This window comes from Pinus tabuliformis, chromosome 3_2 (genome assembly GCF_031772625.1).
Source record: "Pinus tabuliformis cultivar Carrire ecotype Pingquan chromosome 3_2, CPIR1, whole genome shotgun sequence".
Taxonomy (NCBI): domain Eukaryota; kingdom Viridiplantae; phylum Streptophyta; class Pinopsida; order Pinales; family Pinaceae; genus Pinus; species Pinus tabuliformis.
Genome location: NC_142302.1, coordinates 1,216,675,102 through 1,216,688,699, shown reverse-complemented (window position 1 = coordinate 1,216,688,699; position 13,598 = coordinate 1,216,675,102). Strand labels below are relative to the sequence as shown.

At 34.0% G+C, this 13,598-nt stretch overlaps 1 pseudogene; it reads right to left on the bottom strand.

The window, feature by feature from the left end:
* Positions 1 to 10,017: 10,017 nt before the first annotated feature.
* Positions 10,018 to 11,508, bottom strand: LOC149185116 (putative carboxylesterase 6 pseudogene; annotated as a pseudogene).
* Between the last annotated feature and the right edge of the window lie 2,090 nt (positions 11,509 to 13,598).

Genomic DNA, 13,598 nt, shown 5'->3' with positions numbered 1-13,598 from the left:
AGGCTACCACATTAGTAGCCTAAATATGGTTGGAAGTGATAAGTCTGCTTGGTTATTGTTGACAAAATCAATGTTGTGCTTTTCTTGTGAATATTAGCCTCATTCCTGAAGTAGTGTCACTGAGACTAGTGGAATCTTGCAGGATAAACCATTATGCGGTCTAGGGAACGAATTATTGGCTTTGGATGGAGATTGATCTTGATCTTCATATAATATTTATTTTAGTAGAAATAAGAGTTTATGTTTAGTAATTTAATTTTTCAAAATAGTCAAGTTCCAAATCTTCTATTCCTTCGATGTACCTTTTCATTTTTAGGGGAAATTGCTACTTATAAGTAAAATGAATATTTTCACATGAGTTTTCATATAATGAGTATTATTTAGTTTTGGCTATCAAATTAGTATGTTTAGATAATATAAAAAGAATTTTAGTTTTTCAAATAAAACAAGATTTATAGTAAAATTTAGAGAAAAAAAATAACTTCTAAATTTATTTAAAATGTAATTATTTAGTAAAAAAAAAGGCCAATTATAAACTTTACCCAACTAAACTAATACACCGTATGAAAAAAAATATTTCTCTATTCTATACTACAAAGCTTTTAGATTTAATAAGAGTAAAAAAGATAGAAAATTGTTAATCTAATTACGGAGTCCATACAAATAATTAATACGTGGAAAATTACATTAGATTAAGATAAGAATTTTATTACAGCTAAAAGAGATTAGATCAAAAAGATCATGTGTTTTATATGCATGTAATGGCTTTAAATCCCTTATCCTTGGGTTTATTTTGTTATTTTGTTATGGTTTTGTTAAGTTCAACAATGTTATCTTTGGGTTTATTTTGTTATGGCTTTGTGTCGTTTAACAATGTTATGGTTTTGTCAAATTCAACTATTTTCATGAAATTTTAAAAATTGTTTTGTCTTTATTCCTTCCTAAGTAAATTTGACAAGTAAAAAGAAATGTGTAAATTGGGCAATCTTTTAAATGCCAATAATAAAAGAGATATGAATCATAATCACATTATCAAAGTTTGATATATACATGATCAAAGATATCCCATGGGTGAGATGGAGGGGTGAGATGGAGGTGCTTTTATACTGTTAAGATTCATCCTAATATTTTTACATAAAGAATATGTCCATATTCTAAAGTTTTCTTAGGATAACTATGCCTTTAAGTAAAGAATATATCTACATTCTCAAGCTTTCTTAGGGTAACTATGTTTTAAGTGCACCACACGCCATTACATTTGACAAAACCAATGTAAAAGTATACTATGCATCATAATCATGTTTGACTTTGTCAACATGAGAAACATTGAAAACATCCTATTCATAGCATTGTTAGTAGTCCGATTGAAGGAATGTAGGTTTTGTTCTAATTAACTTAAAATTGTTAATTTTTTTAATGTTTTAGTTTATTCTTATAACTCCATACTAGATAGATTTTATAACTCCATACCAGATAGACTTTATGGCAATGCATTTTTAGGGTAAGATAATTTAGTACACATAAAACAAAGTCAACTATTAAGAGTTATAAATTATTATTAGAGAAACAACAACAATATTTTTGGAAGAACCAATTAGGAAGGTACATGGTTGACCACTATTAGGTTTTTGGTGATTACAACAATGTCATGTTGCGATGTCATCATGCTAATTGTCTTTACCTCCAGAGTTTCCAAAATTCCTTTATTTAAGGAAATATGGTATTTTATATATATATATATATATATATATTATAATTACATGCACATTTTACAACATGCATGTGTTTCCAAAATTCCTTTGTTTAAGGGAATATGGTATTTTTTTATATATATACTATAGATGTTATAACTGCATGCACATTTTACAACATGCATGTGTTTCTGGTACCCGGTTAATACTAATGCGGTCAACAAAATATATGTATAGTTTAAACTGGACATTATCAAACATTACATAATATATATTTTATAAATATAATTATCACATATTATTAAATATTTGTGTTTAGAGGTATTCTCTAGATTATTTCATGGATATTTGGTCTCGTAATATTACAAAAAAATAAAAATTAAATTAAATTAAAAAATAAAAAAAAATACACATCAATTTTAAGTAAATTTAGATTTGGAATTAGCAATTTGGATTACAAATGAAGAGTGATAGAGATTTCAAATTGCAAAATCATGGTGCAACAAATTTTTGTACTTATGCTATTATAGGCCAAACACATGTGATGTAATAAAAACACAATGGAAGAGATGAAGCAAATGCTTCTCCATAATTATGAAGGAACGCCTCATTGGGGGAGAATTGAGTCTACATGTTCTAGGGAGTTGCAAGATGGGCAATGAATTTGAATAATTTTATAGATGGGCAATTTTGAATAATCATATAATGATTTGAATAATTTTATAGATGGGCAATAAAGGTTTTGGAAATGATAGTGTTCCATTACAATGCCCCATGGATGGAATCAAAAGAAGAGCATATGGTATATTAAACAAAACATTTGTCAGCGATCAAGTGCATAGAGGATAGAACATGAACACCTATAGAATGCATTTGTTACTGAGTTTTGATCTCATAAACAAAGAATATGTTAGACAAAGGTACCTGTAGCTGATCAGAGAGGAAAATTGTGCATTATGTTTGTATAAGTAGTAGAACGGTGTAATGAGGCTTGTAACAATGTTGAATGATGACATTGTTTATCTTGCAGGGGTTGCATGTAGTTTGTAGAAGTACATAATACTTTGTATTTCTTCATATGACATATAATAATAGGGTTATGTATGTAGTTGTCCATTGTGTGGGTGAGAGAGGTATATTATTTCTAGTATATTAAGTGAGTTGTTTTCTATGCATATTCGATTGATTGTGGCATAATGGTGTTTGAGAGTGTTTTTATATTTGGAATTATAGAGTTTGGATTGTATTGAGATGACGTATTTAATGAAGAAAGGTTGTTTCTGCTTTGTTTGGGTTCTAGTATGAAACATAATGAAATGTGGCCCTAAAGAGTTTGAGGAGGTTGTGGCCTCTGATGAGTGGAGGCTTGCTAAGACATGGGTAGTGGCTCATTTCTTGTGGTGGCCAGTTAAATTGTCATAGGGGTAGAGGCTCCTTGTTGGTGGTGACCAACTATATTTCTATAGGGGTAGTGGCTCCTTACTGGTGGTGACTAGCTAAATTGCTATAGGGGTAGTGGCTCCTTGTTGGTGTGACCAACTAAATGTTGTAAAAGAAATTAAATGATTAATAGAAGAAAGAGAAGCAAAGCAATAAGAAAAACAAGGTGGTTTTTGTCCCTTCGAGGTTTCCATTGGATATCTTTGTGTCCTTTATGTTTGCTTGATATGATGTCTATGTTAACTGTTTATTATGGTTTACTTGCTCAAATCTGATGATGATATGCTATATGGTGTTTGATTAATTCATTTAGTGAATTTTTTTTAAAGATATATATTTTCGATCATTAATGAGTCACCTCGCTCTTACTAGTGGCTTGGTTTCCAACACACATACACAAAAAATACTTAAATTAATTAATCAAATCATTATATGATTTTTTTTTCTAGTGTTATAATTGTATTTATTAAATTTTACTCACATCCGTTCTCATTTCCAAAACCTTTGACATACTACCAACCTTCTTGACTTGTTAAGTCAACAAAACTATAGTGATTTAGGAACACTTCTATCCATTCTTTTTTATAATAAAAATAAAATATTAAAGAGTCTCAATTAATCTCTTATTTTCTCAAGATTAAATAGACCATATTAATTTTAGTGAACATTAATTATCATCATTATCATTATCATCACTTATATAAAAATATAAAAATCAATTTAAATTTATGAAATATATAAAAAATAAAATTTTGAGATATAAATTTTTGTACATATATATTTCTAAATATTTAATCTCTATATTTAATAAATTTATTATTATTATTTTAAAACTATTAACTTTATATATATAAATATTAAAATAAAATAAGTTTATGTATATGTATACCATTTTAAAGATGCTGATTATAAATACTAACGTTCAAGTGAGCATACTCAAAAACATATGAAAACCAATCCAGGGAAAGAAGAAAACATAGGTTAAAAATCATTTAACAACTATTAACGCTATCCACTTTCCAGTTAAAAAAAAAACATTTCCTTTCATAAGAAAAATAATCTCCATGGATATGGAGGGATGCATCTTGACCGTAAATACCGACCTTCATGTGAGAATACTCCAAGATATATGAAAAGAAGAAAACATAATGAAAAATCATTTAACAACAGTTAATGCTAACCACTTTCAAGTTAAAAAAAAAGACATTTCATTTCATAAGAAGAATAGCCTCCAAGGATCATGCAAGGATGCATCTTTGAGTGGATTGGCTTATCATAGGCACCGAGCTACCTATCTTTTTAGTAACATAGGCCTTTAAGATATTTTGTATAAGAAAATAGAGTTGTACCTTAGGTTATAAAAAAAATATTTGTAATATTTGTAATTATATTTTTTAATTATAATAAATTTTGTTATAATTTATTTTTTATTTAGAAAGAAAGAAAGTAATTATTTTAACAAAGTTACAAATAGTCTATGAGATAATTTTTTTTTTTATTTGGCTCTTGTATTTGGCTTTTTCGTTGTGAAGTCTCACAATAAACGCTCTCAGCTTCTCGACAATCCTCTCGCTGAATAGATTATCCCAAGAGCTAGTTGCCAGAATATCTGCATAAATTTCCCTGTTGTCTTTGAAGGCCTCTCATTCTAAAATGAAATGCTTTTTTGTTTCCACTTTTCGAGAAGAGAAAAAAACACATACTCTTTCCTCCCACACTTATTTTGGCATTTTCCAATGCCTTGTTTCACAATGGAGTTGATGAGAATTAGTCCTTAGTTGAGCAATAAGAATTTTGGCTCTCCAAGAAATATTGGCCCCTATGTACACTTTTTGTTGATGATTATGAGTGGGATTAAACTCTTTAATATAATACTTTTTCTTTCTTCCTAGCTCCTTCTCCCAAGTACGTTTGTGGAACTTATCCATAACAAAAGTTTTGATCTCTTTACTGTTTGTGGGACACATGCTCAAGCCAATACCCCATTTACTAAACCATTTATTATTTTTCTGCATCCAAGTCTTTTTTCGTTAGCACAATATGTCATTAAAAACAACCTTAGGCCATTTTCCCTCTTCCATTTGCTTAATTTTTTTTAAAAACAGTATGACTCACACCATAACAATTGCTTCAATAGGAGAAACCACTATTTCACTTAACAAGATAGCACAAGGAAGTGCACTTTTAATTTTGAATTTGTTTGTAATTAAACGCTTCTAAATCTTCTCAATTTGTTCCCACTTCATATTGGATGTACTACTAGCCCATAATTCACAATTATAGAGAACCATCAGAATCACTAAAACCCTAAAAAGAGTTAGAATGGTTTTCCAGTCCCATAACTCTGCCTTTGAACACCTATTTTGAAAAGCATAAAATGCTTTCCAACACCCCAAAGTTCTTTTCTTTCTACATCCATCCCAACTTAGATTTTTTTTGAAGTCAATTCCGAGGTATTTGTAATCCAAAACTTCTTCAAGAATGTTTCCTTTAAAGTAGAACTTATGTTGGTTATATTTTTTTTGTTAGAGAAAACCACTACTTTCGTTTTGCTAATATTGACTTGCACCCCCACCCTTCTACAAAAATTCTAAAGGGAATGTAAGTTCTCTTGCAAACCAAGATCATATTTAGCAATTAGAATACTCCTCCACTCTTCATGTGATGCCTACTTGTATATGCCTGCCTATTCACCTCATCAGTCAGTCGGGGAGTAGAAAACATTTGCGTACAAAAGAAGCCTTATAAAAAACTTGCCCAAATGGATACCATCACCCCCTTGCGAATTTATTCGCTTTTCAAGCTTGTCGATATAAAAATCAAAAAGGGTAGGAGAGAATGGGAAACCTTTCTTGACCCCGATATTGCTTCTAAAACTTTTAGAAATGTTTGCTGAAGTTTTAATTTTGACTTTCACCACTTCATATAGCCTGTGCATAGATGCTCTCAAATGCCTAGGAACCCCAAGTTCCTCCATTTTGTGCTAAAGCTTATCCTTAGGAAGTGTGTCAAAGACTTTTATGAAATTAACAAAGCAAAAAAAGACTTCTTCCTTTTCTCACAAACGTTTTCAATGATGTGCCTTAAAGTTATATCATGACCAACTATGAAAATCTCTTTCTTCTTCCCACTTACTGATTTTATTTTCTAACATGCTTCCAAATAACTTTGCAAATAAGGGGTTTATCATTATGGTCTTATAATTGGAGGGATTATTGACATCACTACTCTTTAAAAGAGGTATTTGCAGACTAGTTTTCCAATCTGTGGGGAACCTCTATTGTATGATGTTATTGAAAATTTTTGTAATGTGAGGTGCAAGAATTTTTAAGTCCTCTTTAGATACTGTGCTTGGAGTTCAACCAAGTCCTTTGCTTTTCCAACACCCAACTTCTTGATAGACTTATCTACCTCTTGCACTATGAAGAGTTTTGTATCAGTGTTAACCAAGGCAAGAGGGTCAACCTTGGGATCTACTCATAAATTTGTCTTGCATAGTCAAACCATTTAGAAGCTGTAATACTATTTTTAGTTTGCATCTTTCTCAGTTGGAGCTCCTCCTAAAATAATTTAGGATTTTTTTTCCCAAGGAATATTAGTTCTTCTCTCCTTGAAACCATGAAATCAACCTTTTTCTTTCTTAATATTTGCTTGTGAGATTTGAGCTTTATGCTATCCTTGTTTAACTCTTTCCACATTCCCCTTTCCTTTTTGCATTCCTCATCAAACCAAGCATTAACCGAAAAGAAATTTGTTTTAGAATTCTTAATATTTTCTCTTTTGCACTCTGCAAAGTGTGCTTTGAATTAAATGTGTTAATTCGTGAGTATGAAGGTCGTAAAAAGGGATTTTCTCCTTCTCGAAGAGCCTCTTTAGCGTTATTTTAAAGGTTTTACAATTTTCTGGAGTCAAAAGAATTTCTCCCTTTGGGAGATTTTGTTGACCACACTCAGTTTTTGACCCCAACTACTTCTTTCCGGTTCGAGAGAAACTTAAATAAATTGGCTTGTGATCTAATTTTAAGTCCCAAAGTTGATCTCCAATCAAAACTTCCTCCATTTTCTTACACAAACCATGTGAGAAAATTACATAATCTACTACACTTTCTCCATTGTAAGTATTGCAACTGAAATTACTAGACTTTTCCCATCTAGTCAAACCATTACAAATGACTAAATGGAAAGCCCCACATAGAGTAATAAATTGTTCACTAAAGAGATTACAACCCTTGTCCTCTGAAATTCTTTCCCACTGATGATTACTCTCTTCTGTAAGCCAGATAGGGTCGTAGTCTTCTTTACAACAAAGAATGGTAGCTTGTTCACTTGTAGTAATAGCATTGAAATCATCCACTATAAGGACTTCACCTAGCTGAGAATATGTTACAATATCTGCTTTTAAGGTTGCAAAGGGACCTTTGTGGTCAATCCCTCTACAAATTTTTGAAACTTGTGACACAAAATGTTGCGATTCTGAGTGATTTCCATTTTCTCATATTTTAAACCAAACAAATTTTTTATTTGAGTCTTCTTTTTTTAGCTAAATGAAATGACATTCTTTTTCTCTCACTAATGGCATGATATCCCTTTTTCCTTTGCCATTCCCTGCTTCCTTTTTCCACACTTCCATCTTCTAGTACCCTTGAAACAAAGGTTTCTTGCACCCTTCATGCTCATGTGTTTCTAGGAGGCAAATTATGTCTCTATCTTCTACAATAGGCCCTAACCCAACTCCTTGTCTCCATGGGTAATGTATGTAGTTTCAACAAACTAATATTAAGGAAACATAAGTATGACTTGATTGCTATTTGTTTTGACATGCAACACTCACAGTTGAGTCTTTGTCCCTGCTTGCCCATACTCACCTTTCTTCTTGATTTCCTGTTAAAGAGTTTGTTGTGTCTTCTTTATTATCATCTTGCTACCTTGTTTTGGAAGGAGGTCCAAATCGCGCTATCACAACTTTAACTTTATAAATCCATGCTCTCTTGCCCTCATCTCTTGCTTCCCTAACCTTTGACATTTCCTCCCTCATTTCCTCTTGTTGTCTTACAGTTAAATCTTCTTCTAGAAAAAAGAGACAACCCCTTAAGAGTTTCTTTTTGCTTAGAATGATATATTTATCACGAAAGCTAGGCATAATGACTTGTTTGGGCCCGACTCTCTTACTATTAAACTTACCTACCCTCCATGCTTGGCATATTTGTCCTTGCCATAGCAACTTGTCTTTCAAGAAATCCCTTGTAAGGTCAAGAGTACATTCATTTTTCCCATAGTCTTTCACGTTTTTAATAATTATGTTTGCTACTCCATCTTCCTTTCCTTTCTTTCTCTATCTTGCATGTTTCCAACTTGAATGTTTGCTTCTCCTTCCCTATTAGCAGAATTGCTAATAACTTGAGCCCAAGTTTTAGAAACTTTTGTGGAACCTCCTTTCCTTTCTTCTCTTGCTCTCTCTTCATGGTTAGCTATTTGGAAAACCGCTTTCCCTTTATCCTGTGATGGTTTCACATTCACTACCTCCATTTTCTCCACTACAAATTTCTTCATGTTTTGCACATCCACCTTCATGCATTGCCATTTTGTCTTCCCTATCAGGAAAGCTTCGTGTAGCAATGTCACTTGCTCCTTTAAAACTTTATTTCTTTTTGCTAAAGCCTAGTTTTTAGTTGTTATTACATGAATTGTATGATCTCTTTCCTACTATTTTAAAGCTTCTAAAACCTCCAACCTCTTTTTTTCACTTAACAATTCTTTCACATAAAGTTCAGATGACCAGGTGAGAGGTGTGGATGTGGGACTATAGAAGGTGTAATTGTCAATGACTTTTCCTCTAGGCCTGTTGTTGCCACATGTGTGCAAAGGGTACTTGTTTGAATATTGCTTATTGCGAAGGGCCCGAGTGCTTTCCTTTTGAGACCATTTTTTCCTTGTCTCCTCCCATTTTAGACGGGATAGTCTTTGTTTTAAAATCCCCCAAACTATTTGCCATTGAACCAAACCCACTTCCTAGCTTTGGCTAATGAGACAATTTTCACTTGTCTTAGATTATTTGTTTCCACAGGTTTTGAAATTTCTTGTCTTATTTTCATGTTTGAATGCATTTTTGATGCATTGTCCTTTCATCAAACGTCTTTGAAAATGTTGAAAAATCTGTCCAAAAAAACTTCTAAATGTAAGTAACCTACAACAATTGTATATGTTAAGCTCCAACCCCTTCACTGTTGCAGTTACGAACTCCTAATTCCTCCACCCAACTTCGAACAGTGCCTCCCTTAAACTCAAACCCTCTTCTCGACAAACTCCCATTCAATGTTGTAGTGCCGAACTCCTAATTCCTCCACCCAACTTCAAATAGTGTCTCCCTCAAACCCAAACCCTCCTCTCCACAAACTCTTATTTTTTTTAAAACCCAAAAAAAAAAAAAAACCTTTTCTTGCCAAGACCAACTACGATATAATAATATAAATATCTTAATAAATAAATATAATAATATTAAAAAATAATAAAATATTAATAAATGAATATTTTTTGCCAAAATTATATAATTCATTATATGAACAGCCAATTCAAATAAAATTTCGCATAGAACATGACAAAAAAGGGAAAATTCAAGTTTTGATTTCAACAAAATTCATATACAATTTTGAGTAAAACCTGACCAAAAAGGGCGAAAAAAAAACTTATGATGAGTATCCATCACTGCTTTAGAATCTTTTGGATAACCCGATTTCGTAGGATAATATAGAATAGCTTTGTCGCAAAAAGAATTAATAGATTATTTCGCACAAGATCACATGGGACATGGTAAATCTAAAGCAATGAATCTAGAATTAGATGACTGAATCAGACACATTCAGTGTGGCACATACGTACTTCATATTATTAAATATTTCTTTTACATCCTTTTTTCTGTTGCAGAGAACCAAAATGACGAAAGTGTTCCAAAAAGGACTTAAGCTTTACACTCTGAGAGTATATGCGATATGAGATAACGCAGTACTGGTGGTTTTTCCATAACATGTAATTAAACACCGGGCTTTGTGCAAAATCAGCTCTGAACTTAACACAGAGAAACAGATTCGGGGTTGGGTACTAAATATTTCACTATTTTTATTTGGAAATGAAGTCGCGTGTAACCTTTGTTAATTCCCGGATTCGTGGGGACTGTGGCTGAAGAAGTTGAAACGCATGGCCGACATCCTTGAAGATCACATGCCTCACCTTCTTACCTGCCCTTTTCAGGGCTTCGTAGTACTCCAGGTTCCGCTCCCGCATCACGTCCCGCTCCGAGACACAGAGCAGTACTGGCGGCAACGCAATATCTTGCAGCCTCGACGAATTAATAGGGTTACATGCAGGATGGTCTCTGTTGGCTCCCACGGGCAGCGAAAGCTTCCAGAAGACGTCGATCCATTTCTGGGGCAGAGCAGGGTCGGACGTTTCGCATTCCCATGCCGACCGGTTCTCTCCGCCGAAGAAGGGTTGGATGATAATCGCCCCTCTGATTTGCAGCGGCCTCACATCCGTTCTCGCCACACGTACCGCAACGTGATGAGCGATGTTACCCCCGGCACTGTCTCCGGCCAAGAAGCACCGCGAAAAATTGCAGTACGATTTCAACCACAATTCTTCCGGTTCCTTAGGGTTTTGAGCTTGCACTGACCTAACGCCCGCGGCTTGTCGACGGACCCACTCGACGGCACTGAAACAATCGTCGTAAGCCACTGGGAGGCGATGCTCGGGAGCAAGCCTGTAGCCTACTGAAATTATCACACAATTTGTGTCACTAGCCAATCTGCACATGAAGGCATGGTAAATAGACCATGCCGGCGAGCCTAGCACAAATCCCCCACCATGGAAATATATGACCAGCGGTAATTTTCCGCGCCTCTGGTGTTGATCAGCCGGAAGATAAAGCCGCGCCCATACACGAGTGGCTGCATCTATAACAACATCTTTTGAAGCCACAGGTTCAGTAGCCTTGTCACATGGGGGAACATTTGAAACAACGTAGGAGATCCTCTCTACAGACCCATCTCTGTACACTCTTAGAAATCCTTCCAGCTCCTCCTCAACTTTGCCTGCTCCGGGCACAAGGTGGGGAGTAGTTTTCCCAACAGGCTTATATGAAAAACTATCCATTTAAATCTAGCCTTTGGATTAATTTGTGTGTGGCCAATGCCTCCTTTCCCTCTACCACTGATTGCTCACTCACTCACTCTTCTGTAGAATTTAAAGAAAATGAAGAAACTACACGACCGAGCGACATGCAGACAGACTACTGACTATGACTATGACCCAATGCCCACCACTATCTTGCTCTCTGCTCTGGGCAAGGGCTGACTTTTTATAGTGAGGAGTAGCAGAAGAGCAGAACGCTTTGAAAACCTTTTTTCCACCACTTGCCCACTTCCCAGCATCAACAGTCACCTTACTGCAAAGGGAATCTAAATAGGCTAAAAATAACACTAGGAATATTAGAACCCTGTCACTTAGTCCCTGATTTGGCAGAAAAGAGGAATCCCAAATTAAAATATTAAATTCCTACAGCGTTAAGGTTTTCAGGTCTCTGAAAACATCACCCACCCTTTAAGAAACAAAAAAAAAACAGAAAACTATGTTGGCCACAGTGGTGGCTGGTGGCTACTATAGCAGCTCATCTTTCTTATTGTTTTCATTACAATGACCTAATTAGGGGTATAGAAACACCAACTACCAAAATTTATAGAAGCTGGTGGCCCTTTTTGCTTGTCATTATTAGAGTTGGAATTTTAAAAGAGACTTGCCCGTTAAATTTGATGTTTTTCACCCTTGTTGACCTGAGCTTCTTGATGGTTTTGTAATTTTCTTGTCCGTTAAATTTGATGTTTTTCATGGTTATTGACCTAATATTCTGGACAATTTTGTAATTTTTTAAAATGTATTTGAAAAGCAAATCACCCTATGACCAGCCTCAAATTCCAACCTTGCTCATTACAATGACTTAAATACTGATATATAAACATCAAAACTTACTAAATATGAAATGACACTAACTACCAATAGCTGGTGACTTTTCTTGCTTCTCATTATAATGACCCAACTACAGATATATAAACATCAAAACTTACTAAATATGAAATGGTGTAACTTGACTTTTCTCTAACTGATATGCAAACTCACTCTTGACTTGCTTTTCTAAATTTAACTCAACTCTCAATTACTGAAGTAATTACTATTTCTAACTATTTCATGCGGAATAACATGCAAACTTATAATTGATTTGCTTTTCTTAACTTAACTCTCAATTACTGAAGTAATTATTATTGTTAGCGTAATTACTATTTCTAACAAATTCATGTTTTATTAAAAGCAATGAACTAAGAGTTATTCTTAAATTTCCATTTTTTTACATAAAAATTTACAAGCGAAAAAATTAGATTCTTCTCCACTCATATCACATCGAATTTAAAATGGATGTATACTTGTCTTATTAAAAGCCATTTTTCGATCTCCATTTTCTGAGAAATTCATAAGTTATGCATCATTTCATTCTACAGTTACTTAATAATTTGCAGAGAATCCAAATTAGCTAATGTCACTAATTCTTGATGAGGGGGATCGCAGCAGCTGTTCAGTTGCGTGACATTTCACAAATCAAAAGGCAAACAAACATCGTGCAGTCCTGATCTTTCGGGCGCTCGATGTCGGCCGGAATAATACGCGATGTCGGCGTTCGGAGGGGCCCCATGTTAGAGCTGCTGAGGCGATTGCCAACCAGCCGTTGACTGTCCTACTTGGAAACGTACGCGCGCAAATTCTTTCGTGATTCCCAGCCAATGCAAATCCAGAAAAATGCGAAATTGATATCATGGATTTCTTTGCCTATTTTATGGTGTCCTGGAATTTCAAATCAAAGAAAAGGACATAAAGTTTATTATTTTACTCTGATCTGACAATTTTGCCTAGCACACTCACTCAGACATTATCCTTACTGGTTTCAAGCTTTAATCATGGAAAATCAATGTTTTTTTTAATCGCAAATTGTGAACTGTTCGTTGCACTAAGCAAGAGGACTGCCCTTTACAACTGTTTGCAACGCCAAAGTCGTAGTCGATATGGCCGTTCTATGATGCCCAGCACCAACCAACTTATGAAATTAATGCACTTAGAAAGTGGATTAAGTCGCTTACGCAACATTGTGGGAAAGTTGGAAGTAATGAGGGGAGCAAGGGAGGTGTTTTATTTGAGTCAACAAGAAACATAACATTGTGTTAATTTCCCTATGGAGTTCAGGTTTGGCTTTAATGAAGATGAAGCTTATGCTTTATATCGAGAAGTCAAAATATTTATTGTTTAGTTATTTAGAAGTTTATAATTGTTGGAGATTCTAAAAATAATTTAGTACTTTCATCTATATTCCATTCTTATATGTGGGAAGTTGAGTTCCATTTTTCATTAAATTTGATTAATCTTTCATCTGATT